Source organism: Biomphalaria glabrata, chromosome 14 (assembly GCF_947242115.1).
Source record: "Biomphalaria glabrata chromosome 14, xgBioGlab47.1, whole genome shotgun sequence".
NCBI classification, from domain to species: domain Eukaryota; kingdom Metazoa; phylum Mollusca; class Gastropoda; family Planorbidae; genus Biomphalaria; species Biomphalaria glabrata.
In genome coordinates, this window is record NC_074724.1 from 10,827,405 (window position 1) to 10,847,429 (window position 20,025).

General features: G+C 34.9%; 1 long non-coding RNA gene across 3 annotated transcripts; it reads right to left on the reverse strand.

Moving 5' to 3' along the window:
* Positions 1 to 25: 25 nt before the first annotated feature.
* On the reverse strand, positions 26 to 17,831 carry LOC106051333 (uncharacterized). Of its 3 annotated transcripts, XR_008774725.1 has the most exons (6): positions 17,150 to 17,831; positions 13,968 to 14,000; positions 13,674 to 13,774; positions 10,316 to 10,506; positions 8,152 to 8,328; positions 26 to 6,963 (listed from the first exon to the last, which is right to left on the reverse strand). It is a non-coding gene; the product is annotated as an uncharacterized LOC106051333 (long non-coding RNA). The 3 variants fall into 3 exon arrangements; XR_008774723.1 differs by having other exon boundaries at positions 26 to 8,328; positions 17,150 to 17,828; XR_008774724.1 differs by lacking the exon at positions 17,150 to 17,831 and adding an exon at positions 14,325 to 15,232 and having other exon boundaries at positions 26 to 8,328.
* Positions 17,832 to 20,025: the final 2,194 nt, after the last annotated feature.

Consider the following 20,025-nt stretch of genomic DNA (forward strand, 5'->3'; position numbering starts at 1 on the left):
CGAAAAAGAAATCCTTATATATATATTCAAAATTACATTTAAATAGCTATACCAGTTTTACAAGACATACCGGTAATACAATAATGGGATGGTTTTTAAAAAGTATTATAGTTGACAGAATCAATCTAAACATCTCCCAGAAAATGCTGATCAAAACTGATTTACAAAGTGTTACATTTTGTAACACTAATTTAGGTTGTTATGCTTTTAGGTTTTCTGAGTTACAACAAAAAGAAAAAAAATGGTGCATGACTCCTGAAAAAATTGTAAGTATCAGAATGACAAAGTACATACCAAAATAACCTTAGGTAAATAATTACTTAGGACTGGGATTTAAAAAATTGGAATCTTTATGGCGCCTCTGAGTCTTAGCAGCTCTATTAGTTTGGGAAAAGTAAATGGAGTTGGTCATTGTGCTGGCCACATGACACCCTTGTTAACCATGGGCCACAGAAACAGATGACTTTTACATCATCTTCCCTATAGATCTCAAGGTCTGAAAGGGGAACTTTACTTTTTAAAATGATTGCTTATAATAAATTAACCAGTACAATACATCAAAGGTGTCCTCAATATGGGCTTTTGATGGCAAGACTATCTTACCAGCAACCATTTTCTGCTGGTTATTTGTGCAAGCACTTCTTATTATTTGATAGATATGCTGTGGGGATGATGAAATGCTAAAAGTAATCTTTTTTTTTGGCGAGATTGAAGAGCTATACATTCAACTCAGGTGTCAGTTTACTCTCACTGACAACATGGAAAACAACTGACAAATCATGGCATCTGAAAGAAACACAGAGGTCTCACAAAAGTGATGGGAGTGATGGGGCACACATTCAAGACCCAAAGATAGCCCTAAATGAAGACACACAGACGTCAATATCAGAATTTTAATACATATTCAGTAAACACTGTGTTGTTGTTATTTTCATTGTAAGTGTTACTCAATATGCAGGTCTGCCTAGTTAGGAGCAATACTGCACTGTTAACTTTCGACCGGAAGACAATGACTTCTAAGGAATGGCATAGTGTATGTATTTGAAATTTATTTCGTGCAATAGAATTAAGCTATTTATAATATTAATTGATACAATAAAGATAATGACTTTCTGAATAAATCATCATGTATAACATTCTCACTAACATTTACAATACAAGCTTACATACAGGCATTATGAAGATTGAGATTTTTAATTGCAGGATCTTCAAGTCCACCCAGCTCAAATGGGTACCTGACATTAGTTGAGGATAGGTAAAGGCGGTTAGTCATTGTGCTGGCCATATGACACCTTTGTTAACCATAGGCCACAGAAACAGATGGCCTTTACATCATCTGCCCTATAGACTACAAGGTCTGAAAGTGAGACATTTTTTTAGAGGTATTTTGCTAACAACTGTTCCACAAATTTCGCTAAATCTTTCCAGAGTGAGTACCTTTAAATAAATTGTATGTCAAACAGCTACTGCTCTCTTCTCTTGTTGTTACAAGATTTTCCATTCCATGCTTAACATTTACTTTACATCAGAGTTTGAAATTCAAGTAGAATTAATGTTGAGAGGATCTCAGAACAATTACTTGTACACAATTAAAGGATGACTGCCTGGAGTGTGGTCACAATGCTACCAAGGTCAAAACTGGACCACTTTCTTCACCTGTAGTCCTGCAACATGTCTGGGCTAGGTGTAATAATCTGAAGGAATGTCCAAAACGTTTATTGCAATTTCATTTAGTTTTTATTTTGCATGTTTTGAATGTTCCTTCAGATTCTGATTATTATCTTCATCCTAGCCCTAACCGCCTACAGGATAAGGGGGATGGCCAGCAGGCAGGATATGAACCGGGAAATATCCAAATGACTAAATGATAGTCCAGCCCGCATACTGCTTGACAAAGCAGCCATCTAAGTGATACGGTTCAGTGAAAGATCTAAATAAATGTTTCCATGACACTGCTACATTTTGTGTATATTCTCCCAACGATACTATGTCTATCACAAGCCTCACAGAGCAGTCAAAGGAAGCATGCAGAAGGATGCCAGTTGAGAGAATATTGGTAGTTAGCAGAGAAGACCGGAGATTATCTGTTCGGGTTATGAACGTTGACACTCAAGTTTGCAACCTACAAAAGAATAATGTTATCGCCACCTGTTGCCCAGTGGAGCTTATTGCAACCTGTGGTGCGGTGGCCCCTGTAGCTAGTGCATCGTTATGTGACTCTCGAGTTGATCTAATGCTTGGAGATGTGGGCGAGAATCTGTCAGAGGAAGAGTACAATAAAGCTAAACAACTGTTGCTAGAGTTTAAAGACATCATGCACGACAGTGAAAATGAAGGTGGCCGGACTATTATGGTAATCCATAGGATAGATACAGGTAACACTAGACCAATCCGGCAAACACCACGGCGATTACCATTAGCAAAGCAACAAGAGGCCGCTCACATGTTGGAACAAATGAAGGAACAAGGAATTATAGAGCCGTCTAACAGCCAATGGTGCTCGCCTGTTGTTCTGGTTCAGAAAAAAGATGGCTCTCTGCGTTTTTGCGTTGACTACAGGGCTTTAAATAACGTCACACAAAAAGACAGCTATCCACTTCCACGTATCGAAGACACACTAGACACTCTTTCTGGGACTCAACCCTAGACCTCAAAAGCGGCTACTGGCAAGTAGGTTTACACATTGATGACAAACAGAAAATAGCTTTCTGCACTGGAAACGGACTATGGCAATTTACGGTTATGCCTTTCGGGCTCTGCAATGCACCGGCAACTTTTGAGAGACTGATGGAACAAGTTTTGTGGGGCTTAAATTGGAATGCTTGCCTGGTTTACCTAGATGACATTATAGTCTTCGGAAAGACATTTGATGAACACATACATAACTTGAAGGAAGTGATGCAGCGTATTCAAAGTGCGGGAATGAAACTAAATCCGAAGAAGTGCTCATACTTTAAGAGGGAAGTTAAATATTTGGGACATATTGTATCCAAAGACGGGGTAAGCACGGATCCAGAAAAAAGGGGAGTCGTCAAGTACTGGCCTATAATTACTAATCTTCATGAGCTCAGAAGCTTCTTGGGTCTTTGCAGCTACTACAGACGCTTTGTACCCAGTTTGTCCACTATCGCTAGAGCCCTTCACCGATTGACTAAGAGGAAGACGCAATTTCAATGGACGCCAGGTTGCCAAGAAGCTTTTGAAAGATTGAAAGAGGCTCTCATCTCATCGCCCATGTTGTCTTATCCTCTACCAGGTAATGTGTTTCAACTTGACACGGATGCTAGCAATACAGGGATCGGTGCTGTTTTATCACAGGAAGTGGACGGTAGTGAGAGAGTGGTAGCCTACTTTAGCCGAAGTTTGTCTAAAGCTGAACGAAATTATTGTGAGACTAGAGGTGAGCTGCTAGCTGTGATGGACTCCATTAAACATTTTCACAAGTATCTCGATGGACAAAGATTTAATTTGAGAACAGACCATGCGGCCCTCCAATGGCTACTTTCCTTCAGGAATCCGGAAGGACAAGTAGCTAGATGGTTAGAAAGATTACAGACTTATGATTTTGAAACACAACACAGGAAGGGACAAGCCCACGACGACCTTGTAAGCAGAAGTGAAAGCATTGCACAAAAGTAGAAGGGAAAACAAGAGCCCTGGATTGTAGGCGGGTGGAGCTAAGTGCACCAGCATCTTGGTCTGAAGAGACGATAAGAGGAGAACAAAAGGATGACAAAGATATAGCCCCAATTTTGCAATGGAAGGAAGTTGGACAACGCCCTGATAGGCATCAAATTTCTAGTACGGGAGAGATTACCAAGGCTTACTGGGCACAATGGGACTCTCTGGTGATTGACAACGGCGTCCTAAAACGGATTTGGGAGTCCACCGATGGGACCTCGACACGAGTACAACTAGTTTTACCAAAGATTAGAATCCCAGGAGTGCTACATGAAATGCACAACGGCTCCACAGGTGGTCACTTAGGTGACAAAGGTTTTATTGGTGTCGGTACAAGGAAGACGTAGAAGATTGGTGCCGAAATGTGACCGGTGTGCGGCAACTAAAGGCCCGCAACGTCGAACTAGACGACCCTTACAACAGTACAACGTAGGTGTACCATCGCACTGGACGTAGCTGGACCTTTCCCTGAAACTAACAAAGAGAACGAATACATTTTAGTGATAATGGACTATTTTAGTAAATGGTCTGAAGCTTTTGCGATGCCCACCCAACTAGGAAACCACAATAATAGTCGATATTTCGGTAGGACATTGGATTAGTCGGTTTGGTGTCCCAATGGATCAAGGAAGCAACTTTGAATCTAATGTGTTTCAGGAGATTGGTTAAAATGTCAGCAGAACAGACAAATGATTGGGATGACTGCATTTCCCTATTCCTCCTGTCTTATAGAGGAGCAGTTCATGCAACTACAGGTTACACACCAGCCAAATTATTGTTTGGTCGAGAACTTAGGATGCCAGCGGACCTCTTATTTGGACAGCCAGGAGACCAACCAACAACGGCAAGCGAATATGTAACAGGATTTCGAAGGAGACTAGAAGAGGTTCATGCAGATGCAAGGAGTAGGATAAAAGACAGTAGCGACCTTATGAAGACCAGATACGATAGAAGGGCCACTTCTACGGGGTTTGAAGAACATGATCTTGTCTGGCTATACAACCCGAAGAGAAAGAAGGGAAGATCGCCGAAATTACAGAAAGATTGGGAAGGCCCATATCGGATTGTGAAAAAGATCAATGACGTTGTGTACGGAACCAGAAGGTCCCTCGAACCAAATGCAAAGTAGTGCACCTAGATCGGTTGCACCGTTATTGTGGAGATGATGGAGAGTCTAATCGGGACGCACAGACCTAGGGAGGGGGCAGTGTTGTAAACTTGTTCCCCCCGACTGACCATTTTTTCCACGTAAGAACTTTGTTTGGAGAAACTGACCTGAGCGAGTGTGTTGATGTGTGAAGTAACTGGAGGATTGTTTTTCTTCAATCGGTTTTTGTGAATAGGGGTATGTACATTTTATTAGGGAACTGTGAAATTATTTCTATTACTTGGAGTATTGACTGTTCTTAGTGGATTGTGCTTCTGCAATCGGAAGGATATCGGCGACCTGACAATCGGTGAGTTAACTTTCTTTACTCCAAAATCGTAACAATATTGTAGCCAACAAATAGTGTTATGCCAGGCATCACATTTTATTCTATAGCCAAAGCAGAATAAGCCCACGCTTATAAGAAACATAGAAACAGATGACCTCTACATCATCTGCCCTATAGACCACAAGGTCTGAAAGGGGAACTATAGGGATGCTAGTTGAATGGTGATAGGCTAAAGGAAATTAAGAGGCTTGGTACATGGGGCTGGTAGTGCCAAAAGATATATAGTCTATAATGAAAACTTAAATTACTTATTATTTCTATCAGATCATTTACTTCAGTGTTTGTGATCAACTATCTTCTAGTAATGAGGTAAAATGCCAAATGTAAATAAGCCATTATCTTTTTTTTGTGAAAAAAAAATCTACTTAACAATGACATTACATTCATATTAAATGTAAATGAGGTAAACAAAAATATTTACAGATCTACTTATTACAGCAATTCAAGAAAATGAAATTTGAATAAACTATAAGTAAAATATTAATCAAAGCAAAATATCTTAAAATATATAGCACATGAAAATAAAGTAAAAACCTATTCTTATTAAATAAAGTAACAACCATCAAAAACAAGAATAACACAAACCTACATGTGTGTTCATGATTTGACTCTCTCTTTTACTTCATGGTCCAACTATCACATAACAGCATTTCAAAAACATTTCAGATCTCTATATACATGATATGAACAAGCAATATATTTACCCAATAAATCAGTAAAAATCATAGTACTTGCTGCCAATACTGAAACCATTCAAGGAAGTCACTAGGTGATTACTGTAACATATTGGTGTTATAGCAGGGTCAGTGCAACATTGTGTTTACGTAATAAATGCAGCTCCTAATATATGTCTTCAACACTTGTTTGTTATTTTGTATAACACAAATATTCTACACTTACTAAGTGGTGATAATAATAATAATACTTTCATTTATAAAGCACTGTTAACAAACAAAATGTAGGCTCAAGGCGCTGTGATAACAAAACAAACATAAACATGAGAGCTAAATGACTAACTAATCTAAAAAAGTATATATTATATTTTTAATTTATAGAAATCTGTATATCTGAATTTGAAATAGTGTGGTTAAACAAATGTAAAATGTCACATAAGTGTATATTCAAAATGTTATGTTATTGAGTAATGCTGTTATGTAGGAGGCATGTTAAAGCAATTTCCTTCATGATAAAATAAACTTATTATGATTTGACCAGAAAGGGGGAATTATCAAGGCACAGTTCAACAAAACAAGAGCCACTCTTATAAAGTTGATCAAGAAATGAACGCATTTTTCTCTAAACCAAGACTTGTATTGTTTATTGTATATTTTCACAGTGGTAATCCAAGACCAAAAGGAGCTCTATAGAAAATGCAGGAGTACATTATTAGGTGCTTCAGAAGAATGACACACTCCTTGTTCCATTTGCTCAGACAAATTTGTACAAATACTTCTTCTTCCCTAGTGCGATTAGAGCATAGAATGGGTTGCATGAATCAACCAGGAAAACCAATGACATGGCAAATTTAAGTCATTGGTTAACATGCATGACTAGATTAACCTAGGGACATACGTAGGACGTAATCATCTTCTTTTTTTAAGTAATATTTTATAAGAAAAGATAAGAACAAAATACTTGCTAACTTTATTTCATTTTTGAAAGCTTGACTAGATGGTAGAAATGCATAAGGAACACTAAAAAGTGTCACCAGCTAGCTCAGTGATGCCCATCCTAATTCAAACTGCGGCCATTTTAATTTCCGACACTCATGTTGTGGGCCACATGACTGAAAATGTACAAGAATGAAATGAAATTGACCTGAAACAATTTTATCATAAACTTGTGGATCTAGTACTTATAATGGGATACTGGAAGTTCATCTTTTTTTTACGTATCAGAAACTGGCTTCATTTCTCTTTTAAAATGTGAGCAACAACTCATTTGTTTTGGTCTCTTTTTGGTAAATATCGATCCTCCAAACTCTAGGTGCAGTTAAACAATACTTCTCATGTTCCACAAAAAAAGTAAAGATCCTTTCAGTTTTCATGGTAGATTGCTCGGCTCTCCCATTTCATAAACTTACAAATTTTAAATGGCATGGTACCTATTCATCAGAGAAAAAGTCAGGACCCTAACGCAGGTAAAGTTTTACATTTTCCAACCATTTTTTTTTGGGGGGGGTGGGGGGGGTGGAGAAGGGGGGAATTTCTACACTTTGTGCCAACATTTCTGCATGACGGATAAAATCATGTTGCAGGCCAGATCTAGCCCACAGGCCATATTTTGGGCATCACTGAGCTAGGTAGTGAGGCTGAATTGGCATCTAAGATATAAATGGAGAGAAGACTGTAAGAAATACCTGCTGACGATCAGACAAAGAAAAAAAGAACCTGGTGTAAAAATATAGAAGAGTCCATCTGTAGATTTGGTGGTTTGGTAGCCTACAAGCCATTTAGAAATGTTGGGTATTTAGTAAGAATGTTATAAAGCAGGAATAGACATAACAGTAACCTCTCATTAGCATCACAGCTCAACGTAAATAGACCACATCACTTAGCAGTCAGTTGACTTGATATCTTACATTGTATGGAAGAACTTTAATTACAAATACAGTTGTTATTTTTCTACAACTAAAACACTTATTATCTTTATATGTGCATGTCTAGTTTTCATTTATCTGAAAAAAAAAAGCTCCTTAGTTTACCTAATTATTTAGATGTTTTTTTTTTTTTTTCCTTATTATTTATGTATCTTAAATAATAACAATTAATATAATAACAAGAATAAAATAATTACAGAGCTAACAATATAGAGTGTTGCATAATAATAGTTGTTTTTTTCTTGTTTAACTTAAAGGTAGAGCTAACATTCTCTAATAACCTAAACTACTTTAAAAATTATTTTCATAAAAACTTATTTTTTATCAATCAACTTCAGTACATAATATACTATTTTATAAGTAACAATTGCTTACACAAATAGTATCATACAGAGCAGTATCTAAGATCTTTTTGTACAATCCCAAAAGAAATGCAGACAGGCCATGATGATGATAGCTAAAGCCAGAAACAAAAAACCCAGTATCCACTTGCAAGGCACAACATCTTGAACAGTACACATACAGAATCTGGTCACAGTTTTCAATGATTTTCTATTGAATAGAGAAAGAATAAAGAATTTAAAAACAGCTGAAGATAAACATAGATAGATTTAAGCCTGTGTTCCAGGGTTTTAATTTGCTAATTCAAAGCGTTCTCCTGGACTACACAGGTGCTTGTATGAATTAAGACAAGAAAAGAAAAAAAAAATACATTTTTAAAAACAAAGCTTATACTATGCATAGTTGTATCAATAAGTTTGAATCAGTCATGTAATTAAATTTGTAATAGATCTAGACTAACAATAAAAAATCATTTATAAAAATTTAAAAAAAGGGGGAATGACATGAATTTGAACTCTCAAGCCTTCTCAAGCCAACATGGTAACCACTCTACTATTGGAGAGCCTATGAACATGGAAGTTTGCATAGTTATCTATTGTTTCTATAGTCTTGTCCTATTTTTCATGCTGTGTTCACTAAGACAATGATCTATAAAGAGACTAATTCAGCTTATACCACCAAACAAAATAATTAATTACCTATAGTTAATAAACTTATTGGTTACTTGATTCTGTGTTGTTGGGTAACAGAAATAATTGTGCATAATCTCAGCTTGATCCGAGATCGGGTGAGGGAAAAATAATGTGTACAAATGTTTTAACAGACAGACAGAGTGAGTTGATAAGAGCTTTGTAAAAAAAAGATTGCTGGTTTTGGATCCAAAAACTAGTAAATTCTTTTTAACAATATTTATCAACCATTAAGTCTTAAATGTAGCTTCCTTCTGCAGCATTTCTGTAGCATCTCAATTCCATTGCTAGGATGTTACAGAAGGATCCTAGGTATCACATGTAAAGACCACTTCACAAACCAAGAGATTAGAGACAGGGTTACTACAGCGATTGGATCCCACGAGGACCTTCTAACTATTGTAAAAGAAATGCAAGCTAAAAATCTATGGCCATATTTCAAGGTCTTTGGGGCTCGCAAAGACCTTCCTTCAGAGAACAGTACCAGGAAAAAGAAGAAGAGGCAGTCAGAGAAAGCAATGGGAAGACAACATGAAAGAATGGATGGGCCTGCCATTAAAACAGGTTCTGTCTAAGGTAAGAAACAGAGAGGAACGGAGTTAGACAATCAACAGATTTTGCCCCAACGGTCCAACAGAATAAGAGATAGGTGAAAGTACAAGTCTTACATAGTGCAGACAAAAGATAATGAAACTAAATCCTACTTAAGTTTCTGTTTTTACTTTCAAAACTATGGGATTATAAGGTTGAATGAGTGCTTATAGTCTCTAGTTGTGAACCCAATCAATCAAAGTTCAAATTCAGCAGCAATTGAAGCAACAAAAATATTCCTCAAAAAAAAGGAGTAAGAAATTGTACTCAATTTGTCAAAATTAATGAGCCCATGATGATAATGATATACTGATTCAAAAATTATCTAATATTTTATTTTTAACCATTCAAAAAAAATTAACTTTTATTATGATTTTTTACAAATGCAACTAAGGCAAGATTACAAGGAATGGTATAAAACTCTTAATTATTACACCAGCACATCTTTTGTGTTTGCTTATTGACAAACTCTTATCTAGGTTTAATAAAATTACCAGGAATAATGAAGTAAAAAATGTCAAGATATTATTGTATTGTATTTAACATTTTACCATCACAAAGAAGATCTAAGACACCAAATCACAAAAACAAATAGACACACATACTCTTTTGTTCTTTTGGCAATTAAATCATTGAACTTACTGTTGTTAATTTAGTATGTAATGTTAAAGAGAAACTGGGGTATAAACATATATCTTGTGTGCCATTGTACAAGTATTTGCTCTAATCATGTATTGCTTTTTTGTAATTCACAATTGTAAAATAAATTTCCTAAAGGATAATAAAGATTATTATTATTATTATTGACATTTTCAGTTGAAACTTAAGTGAATCAAGTTAAGAAAAATATTATACCAGTACTTACTTGTTTACAAATTTTTTTGCTATGAAATGGACTAAAAGTATAGGAATCTTACCTTCTCTTAACCACTTTAATTAAGTGACATTGACTAAGCTGATCAAAATAATTTTTAAGCCTGTCATTGTCTTGAAGCACTATCTCATGGTCAGCCTGATTCTCAAGGCCAATCACTAAGACAACATCTAGAAAAGCTGGATGAATCTGTGTTGTATCAATTTGTAAAGAGCTCAACAAAAATGGTTTCATCTGAAAGGATCAACATTACATTATAACTTTGTGACCAGTATAATAAATCATATATCTACTATGCAGTAGCATAGCAAGGTACTTGTGATTCAAGAATACAAAGGTGTGCTACCCTCCCATGGGATGAGGTGTACAAAAAAAAAAACCAACAGATCAAAGTCAATTTACAAAAAGGCATTTCAGTGCAAGTGCTACCTTGTGCAAGTAGTAGTGTCATTACACTCACTACCCAAATGACTGTCAACTATTTTTTTTCTATGAAGGGCTTCTGTAGGTCCCAAATGGTCATAGTCAATGAAGGACTTCTGTAGGTCCCAAATGGTCATTCTATGAAGGGCTTCTGTCGGTCCCAAATGGTCATAGTCAATGAAGGGCTTCTGTAGGTCCCAAATGGTCATAGTCTATGAAGGGCTTCTGTCGGTCCCAAATGGTCATAATCTATAAAGGGCTTCTGTAGGTCCCAAATGGTCATAGTCTCGGCTGCACTGAACTACTTCGCACCATTATTGCTACGCCAATAATACCATTTAGTTATATTGAATGTCAAGGAGCTAGTGACTTATGAGTTAAGTATATGTCTGCTATCTGTATAAGTAGTAGGGGCTTATTAAAAGCAAATTATTTAGACTTTACTGATTGCTGCATAATTGGATTTAGAAATGGATAAATTTTATTAAAATAAAAGAAAGCCAGAAAAGCTATTGAGATAGGAAATATTTTTACATTGCAGCTATTGCATACACGTTTTACTATAGTGACAACTTTAGTAAGACTCTCCAGAATGAATGATTAACGAAATTAAAGTATCAATGGTATATAAAACATAAGACATTAAAACCATATCTTATAAAAAAAAATAAAAAATTATATGCTTAGAAAAACACAAAGTGAAGGGGCTTCTTATTTCTTATAAAGTAAAATACCCTTCTTAGACATTGAAAGATTGTTCTAGATTTTCATACAAACAGGAAATGTATTTAGTCCTTGATACTTTCTGTTTTATTATCCATTTGGTTATGTTTTGATACCAGTAACTGGGTGCATAACATCTTCACGCAGCCGTTTTAAACCAAAAAATTCTCTGATGATAATTAATAAAACACAATTTTTTTTGTAATAAACATTTTGTTTTCAATAGGCTATATTCTATAGTATGTAGTATACATTCTCCCAATCTCGCCCCCAAAAAAAAGTTTTTTACGGATGCATTTTGCAAATTATGGATAGAATTACCAGATGTCTGTCGAAAAGAGGCCACATCCTCCTTTTTGGGGTCATGTATTCCGGTTGACATAAGCCTAAAGTGTCAAAATGTCCATTTTTTCACTGCTATTTAATGACGTACAATCTATTAATTGAATTTAATACTTAGTATTTTCTGGTTTAAATATTTAAAAACTTCTCTAACATACAAACATTTTAAGTTTCTCCGCAAGAAGCATGTTAACTGTGTTGATTTGTGTGTAGAACTTCTGTATAATGAGTGGAATAATAAATGAATTTGGTAATGATCAATGATACACAAGTATTACAAATTTAGGTACTTGCTGTTGTCGTGTATGTGTTTAACAAATCTTAATTTAAAAAAAATTTTTTTGACTAAAGTTAGTAATTAAGAGGGGATGTCAATTTTTAGATCAAATGAAGACAAGTATTTGTGTTTTGGTGATGGGTGTACAGAAAATGAAACTATGAGTGTCATTTGTGATTCATAAGTATTGGTTCCAAAAAGGCAGCTCTTATTTAGAACATTATGTTGTCAGTAACAAACATTGAAACATGATAAGAAGATGCAATTCTTCTGCAAAAGTCACCACTTTTTTCAAATGAAACTCACTTTGAAATCCATGAAGGCATTAGCTTATCATACTGTTACACATCATCAGTCTTATAAGTCAATGAACTGTACTGCTAGTGTTATACCAAAGATGTTTCAAGATTTAGAAACTGATTAACACATTCAATGTGCCAGAACAAAAACAGAGGTATAGTACTACAGGAGTTAACTGACATCAAATGTTTTAAAGTCAATACAGATGCAAGTAACTACAAGATGCAGAGAAACTTTTCCCAGCAGTAGTTCAGCACTCTGATGGTAAAGATGGTGGAACACAAACAGGATTACACAGAAAATGAAACTTTTTGAAACACTATCAACATACTTTAAAAAAACTATTTAGAAATACAGTTTGTTATCCAAATGTGTTGTGCTCACAGGAAAGTGAGTAAACAATGTCAAAGTGAACTTTGGAGGCATTAACAGTACACAAGTAAAAGAATGTGTTTTCACTGTTGAAAACTGAGCTTAAGAAGCCCGCTTGTTGACGTCCTGCTCACATTCTTCAAAACTGTATATAACATGGAGCAGATTTGCTGCTAGTAGATGCTTAAACTATGGCGCTAAAGTATTAAACTATTTTTCTATTTACACTGTAGGTACAGAGTCTCTGAAAGGCTTTTTTCAATTTGCTGATATTAAAAAAAATGTCCTGCATAGAGTTCCACATGAATGTTGGCGTAAATAACTAACTACTGCTAAAAGTACTTTCTTCTGATAAATATGATGTTATAAGTTGCATTACAGCCCACTTATAAGTTTAATCAAATAATTATGTCCAGTTTAGTTTATCTTTGTTTTGTCCTCCTCTGTTAGATTTTTTCCTCCTTTTTGTCTTCCTTCGGGCATGTAGGTGTCTGGTAACCCTAATTGATGGCTGTCTAGTCGTCTACTAAGTTCTCAAGACTATCGTCTACATGGTGACAAAACAATAAATGCACAACAAACTTAAACCCTAGATTCAATAAATGAAAATAACTATTGTTCCTCACATTAAAAATATGTTAGACCATAAACACACACACACAAACATAGATGTGTATCCTTCTTTTTTAAATAATCAATAAAATGAACAAATAAAATGTGACAAAAACATTTTGTGCCAAAACAACCCCCATGCCAAAATAGATGCTTATATGTAAGCTTTAGTTTAGCATTTTATGTGTCTTTTGTCTTAGAGTGTTTCTAAGTAACACTATTAAGGTTATTATTTTTAAAAAATTGTGACTATTAAATTAGTTTATACTAGAATATATATATATATTTTTAATTGGATCCTAAAGCCTTTCATTTACCACAAGAAAAACAAGGAGTGAAATACAAAAATTACTTGATATATTTTCATTTCCAGTATATGGCGGTCAAATAATACTTTCTTTGGATCATTGTCTAGGAACTGGACATCAGATTGAAAGTTAGCAAAACTAGCTTCTGAAAAGTTAATAGTTTACATAAAATAATTTATTAGAAACTTTTTAAAAGAAATTAAAACAAAAGCTTATTAAGTTAAAGGAAAAAAAAATTATGATCATTGTAAAAGAAACAGATTTGATGTAGGCCTAATTCAAATGCATTTTAGACCTCCAAATACTTTTTTAGTTATGCTAATTTACAGCCAAAGTACCTTTTTTCATCATGTATTAAAATTGAAGACAATCTGAAAATAAATATAAAAAGATTTTTTAATGAGTGAAAGGAAGCATTTAGTTTATATTTTATACTAAAAAATAGTAAAATTTACTAACTTACATAAGTTTTACTAACTTGTGATTAAGTCTAAGACTCGATCTAGATAAAAAATCTATCTATAATGATATGATTATTTACACGTTTTAAAAGTATAAGATTAAGAGATATAGACTAGATCTATAATTAATAGCCTATATCAAATATATACTATTATATAGACTTGGCCCTAGAGATATACTATAGAATATAGATCTAGATCTATATGTATATATAATATTATATTAATATGTACCTGTATAGTCACTAGATCTTATCCTATCTTATATGATACAGATGTTACTTCAAAAAAGAAGATGATTACGTCCTACACATCATGCCTTTAGTCATGCATATTAACCAACGACCTAAATTCTGCCAAGTCACTGGTTTTCCTGGCTAGCTCAGGCAACCCATTCCATGAGTTGAGGGGTCCCAAACAGAGGATGCATATATTCTATTATTGGCCTAACCAAGGTTAAATAACATTTCAGTTTTATGTTCTTATTTGATTTATTGAAATTTCTTTTAATAAACCCTAATGCTTTGTCAAGTTTGATTTTTTGATAGTTTCATCAATATTGGCATTCCATGACAGTTTTTCATTTATTATAACACCTCTCTAGGTATTTTGTGTTTTTAGTCTGTGTTACTGGTTTATCATGAATAAAATAAGTGGAATTAATTTGTTTTAGTTTTTTTGTTACTCTTAATAACTGACATTTTTCTGGGTGGAAAGACATCGCATGCTCCAATTTGATTCCCATTTCTGTAAAATTCAACTAATTCTCTTTGTAAAATTTCTGAATCTTATGTGTTTTTTATTGTTCTATAGACCTCGATCTATATTATGCAATCGTCTGCAAATAATCTGACTTTTGTTCCTGACCTAATGCAATTTGGTAAATCATTAAAAATACTAGATTAGAATCTAGATATAGATCTAGATCTATATTATACTTACTTATACAGTCAGTAAATAGTAAACTCTATAGTCTATACCTACTCTATAGTGAGAGACTATTATGACTAATACTATAGGCAGTATAGGTAGTACAAAGTATTTATTAATTTATACTAACTGACTATAGAATATAGTTATAATTATATGTATAGTCTTATTGTATAGACTAAATAGACTATAGACTAGTATATCTAGATCTATAGAGTGTTGAGTGTAAGTGTAGTGTATAGTGAATAGTGTGGTTATATTCCTTATATATATTATATAAATAAAGTCAGAGACTAACTAACTAATCTATAACAATAATTGAATAATTATAATACTAGACTTTCTAGGTATAATAATTAATATATTATTAGAATCTAGATCTAGAATCTAGACAGTAGATTATTAGACTAGAGTGACTAGATCTAGATCTATTGTTTTAATTGTATCTACTAATCTAATATTTAATATTATGATTATATTATGATTATCATAATGAGTAGATCTAAATCTAGATCTAGTACTAGTAGTCTACTCTTAGCTCTAGACTCTAGAGTGAGTACTCTGCTAGTCTAGGCCGACTAGGCTAGACCTAGCCTAGGCTTAGAGTGGCTTAGACCTAGGACCTAGAATCTAGATCTATGGTAGATTCTTATAACTGAACACCGACTTTCGGGAACTAGGTCAATTTTTTATTTTATTTTTTTATTTGGTGACGGTTTAACTTACAAAAAAACTGAAAGCAGATTCTTATTCTGCAACTAAAGGACTATAAAAATAGCTGTGTTCCTTTGTATTACCACCCATAGTCAAGATTTTATTTTAAAATAAATTAGGTCACTTCATGCTCCTATTTTGAACGCAGTTTTTGGGTTTTCTCCTTTAGTTGAACAGTGAGCACCGGTGTTGAACACCACTATGTAATTGCTAATAAATTATATCGGTGTTACTTAAAAATTATTTAGATTGTAGTAAAAGAAGTAGATTCAATTTTGCAATATGTATTTATAGTCTATTTCCTCATATACTCTCTCTATTTCTCTTTATATATATATATATATATATATATATATATATATATATATATCGTGTATAGTTTATTTATTTAAATACCTATATAATCTATGTGTAGAAACAGACAGAAATAAATTTATATAGATTATAGAGCTATAAATTAATTATTTTAATTTAATAAACATGATATTTTCTACTAGGCTACTTGTATTTTCTCTCTGTCTTTCTTTTAACTCCCATCCAAGGACCCTCTTCTTGTTTTCATAATTTGGATTTGGATGTTCGTTTTGTGACACCTTAACATCCCCTCCCTCCCATAGATGCTTATAATTCTTTTCATGACTCTCTCCCCCTTCCCTCCACTGCCTGTTGGATAGTTTGTGACACTACTCGCTGAGTGTATACCTCTCCTTACCGCCAGCTTATCTTGCGTGATCACATGCAGTGGGCATGGTCTCTGGCTTCAAATTAGCAGCCCACACTTTTTCTTTCATTCATAAGTTATATATTCTAGATATCTCTATCTAGGTCATGTTTATTCATTGAAAAAATCATAGATTTATTAATCCCAATAATATTTCTTAATACGATTTTGCTGTGTTCAAAAAGGAGAATGAGCTGAATTCATTATTATTTGTTTGGACACCCCCTTTTTTAATTTTATTTAACAGCTAACGGTATAAATGTGATTGGAATGTCTTTCTAAAGATGTTTGTAAGCTTATTTTGATATGCCCATCAGCCTACGATCAAACAGGCTCATGATATAGCCTTCATCCCTTATATGGGTATGAATTGCCGGGGGAGGTTAAAACAACAGCTTAACATACATGGTTACAGAGAATCTAAATAACTGCCATCTGCTTTGGAAAAACGGAACAAAATTACCAGAACTTATCTAAAATTGGACATGCTCAGTCCCAAATCGTCGATTTTAGCTCCAAACATAAAAACAAATGAATTACAAACAAAAAAAAGCGACCCGTTTAGAAAGGAGAATCCGATGGGGTGTTCAAACTATAAGTAGTAGTAGACTAGTAGTAGTGTAGAATTTAGTACTAGATTAGATCTAGATCTAATAGTAGAATAGTAGATATACTCATATCATATAGAACTTACGTCTGTGTAATGATCACTGTAATTAGTGTAATATAAATATATAAGATCTAGATTCTGTAAGATAAGATGATAAGATCAAAGATGACGTCAAAACCCTCAGGTTAGTTTTAGTTCCTTTAGTTTAAATTTAAACAATTAGTGTTTTAGCTAAGGGAAATTCACAGAGAATTAGTCTAGGTAGGAAATTTCCGATTTTATTTTTAAGTTTACAAGCACTGACATATAGATCTAGATGACATAGCCTTTATGTCACTGGAAATATGTCCGTTTTCAAATTAGACCATATAGATATGATGTTTTAATAAATTCGGCCATTGGGCAGACTGGGCTCTATATCATTGGTCGGCAGCCAGTCTAGGAGACGGAAACTCCGATATAACACCTACGGCTATCTGTTGTTCACAGCCGTCTCTAATTTCTGTGCTACTGTGAACAGCAATATGTGTTATTGGTCTGCACGAGCCAATTATCACTTTAAAAATACTCAGTAATTAGCCCACTAATGACTATTCACAAACGAGTCGATAAAAGGATACGTCTCAAAGTCGCCTGCTGCGTAGACTTTCTGTTTCACGCGTTATTCAAACGAAGTTTCATGAGCCTTTGGCTAGCGAGTTAATAGGGATAGAAAGAGCTGGATAAACAAATCTACACTCATCTTCTGACTCTTTTAAATAACAGTGACGGTTAATTTGGGTGGGCGCTAAAAATTTACGAGGAAAATTTCCCCATTCTCCGGATGGTGACTTGAACCCAAAATCGTTAGTGGAGTGATCGTTAAATGAACTTGTGTGTTACCCGTGCTTGTAATCGTGCTAGTATTTGTAATCGTGTTCGCATTATCGTAGTCTGTGAATCGTGACCAGTCTGTACTGTGTTATTGTGTGTATCAGTCGTGTTTTATTGAAATAAAGCCTTGTTTCTAAGGTTATGAATTGACTTAGTATATTACAATTTATTTCAATAAAACCATTCTTAAATGGACAAGTTTTTGCGTCCCAATAGACTGGATGCTGATCCTAGTTCAACTAATGCTTCAGTTACATGGAAACATTGGATTTCTTGTTTTGACAGATTCGCAACGAAGGTAGGGGCTAGTGAAAGCGAACAGTTTGACCTGCTATGCAACTTTGTGTCTCCATCCTTATATCAGTATATTTCTACCTGTTCTAAATACTCAGAAGCAAAATCTATTCTTGAGAATTTATTTGTGAAGGCCCCTAATGAAACATTGGCCAGACATTTGCTTGCAACTTGCAAACAAGAAGTCGATCAAAGTCTTGATCAATTTGTACACAAGCTGAGAGTGATGGCCAGAGATTGTCAGTTCCGAGCTGTCAGTGCTGACAAAAATGAAGAGGACGCCATTCGTGATGCCTTTGTTAGCGGCATGCGTTCGAGTGTAATTAGACAGAGGCTACTTGAGAAAAGATCCCTTGACTTGAAAATGGCTTTAGATATTGCCAAGACTCTCGACATGGCCCAAAAAGAATCCAGTTCGTTTAGAACTCCGTCTCAATTGGTAGAGTCATCTCTTTCGTCATCGGCAATCTCAACCGAAGAAATGGTGGACTCATAAACAATCGCAACAGTGAATACTAAATGTTTCTTTTGCGGAGGTAGTCGGCATCTCAGAGCGAAATGCCCTGCCAAAGACTGCATGTGTCATTCGTGCGGGAAAAATGGACATTTTTCGAAGGTTTGCAGGTCTCGCAACACTCCTATAACCAAAACAAAAGTCAAAACATCTCCTAGCCACGAGATTAAAAGACAATCTTGTAAAGATTGTAGCTGCATTAAGGACTCTACACATCTAACATCACTAATTGCTACTTCGTCTGTACCTGGTTTAACTAAATCAACAGTACACATCTCTGTAAATGGCGTGAATCTAAAAGCCCTAATTGATACAGGTAGCGGGGAAAGCTACATTTCTTCAAACATACCAAGAGAGTACGATTGGTCAGTGACACGTTCAAAGCACACAATTTCTATGGCGTCATCTCAACTGTCAAGCGTCACAAGAGGCCACACGTTTGCATCGCTAAAATACAAAGGGGAAGTTTACAATCAATTCAAACTTTCGTTACTAGATGAACTTTGCACTGATGTAGTGCTTGGGTTAGATTTCCTCGCATTACACAAAGAACTGATAATTCCATTCAACGGTGGTCGACCTGCATTTCATGTCTGCTCGCTCAATGCTGTTAAGGTAGAGGCACCACAATTGTTTGCAAATTTATCCCCTGATTGCAGACCTATTGCTACTAAATCTCGTCGTTACTCCTTCCAAGACACACAATTTATTAAAGCTGAAGTTGAGAAATTGATACGAAACGGTATCATTGAACCTTCCAAATCACCTTGGAGAGCTCAAGTCCTTGTCACGACCAATGAGCGGCACAAAAAGCGAATGGTCGTTGATTATAGCCAAACTATAAATAGATTTACTTACCTGGACGCTTACCCCATGCCTAGAGTGGATGAAATGGTGGAGAAAATTTCCAGGTATGAAATCTTTAGCACATTGGATCTGGAGAGTGCTTATCACCAAATACCTATCCAACAGAGCGAAAAGAAATACACAGCCTTCGAAGCTTGTGGTAAACTCTACCAGTTTTGCAGAATACCCTTTGGGGTCACTAACGGTGTAGCTTGCTTCCAGAAAACCATAGACACTATTATAGAAAAAGAAAAGTTGTCTGACACGTTTGCCTATGTCGACAATGTAACAATATGTGGTACAGATGTAGACTCCCATAACAAAAATCTGTTGCATTTTCAGAAGGTAGCTCAGGAATACGGAATAACTTTCAACGAAAGTAAAAGTGTATTTGCTACTAAGAAGGTAAAGCTGCTTGGATATGAAATATCCA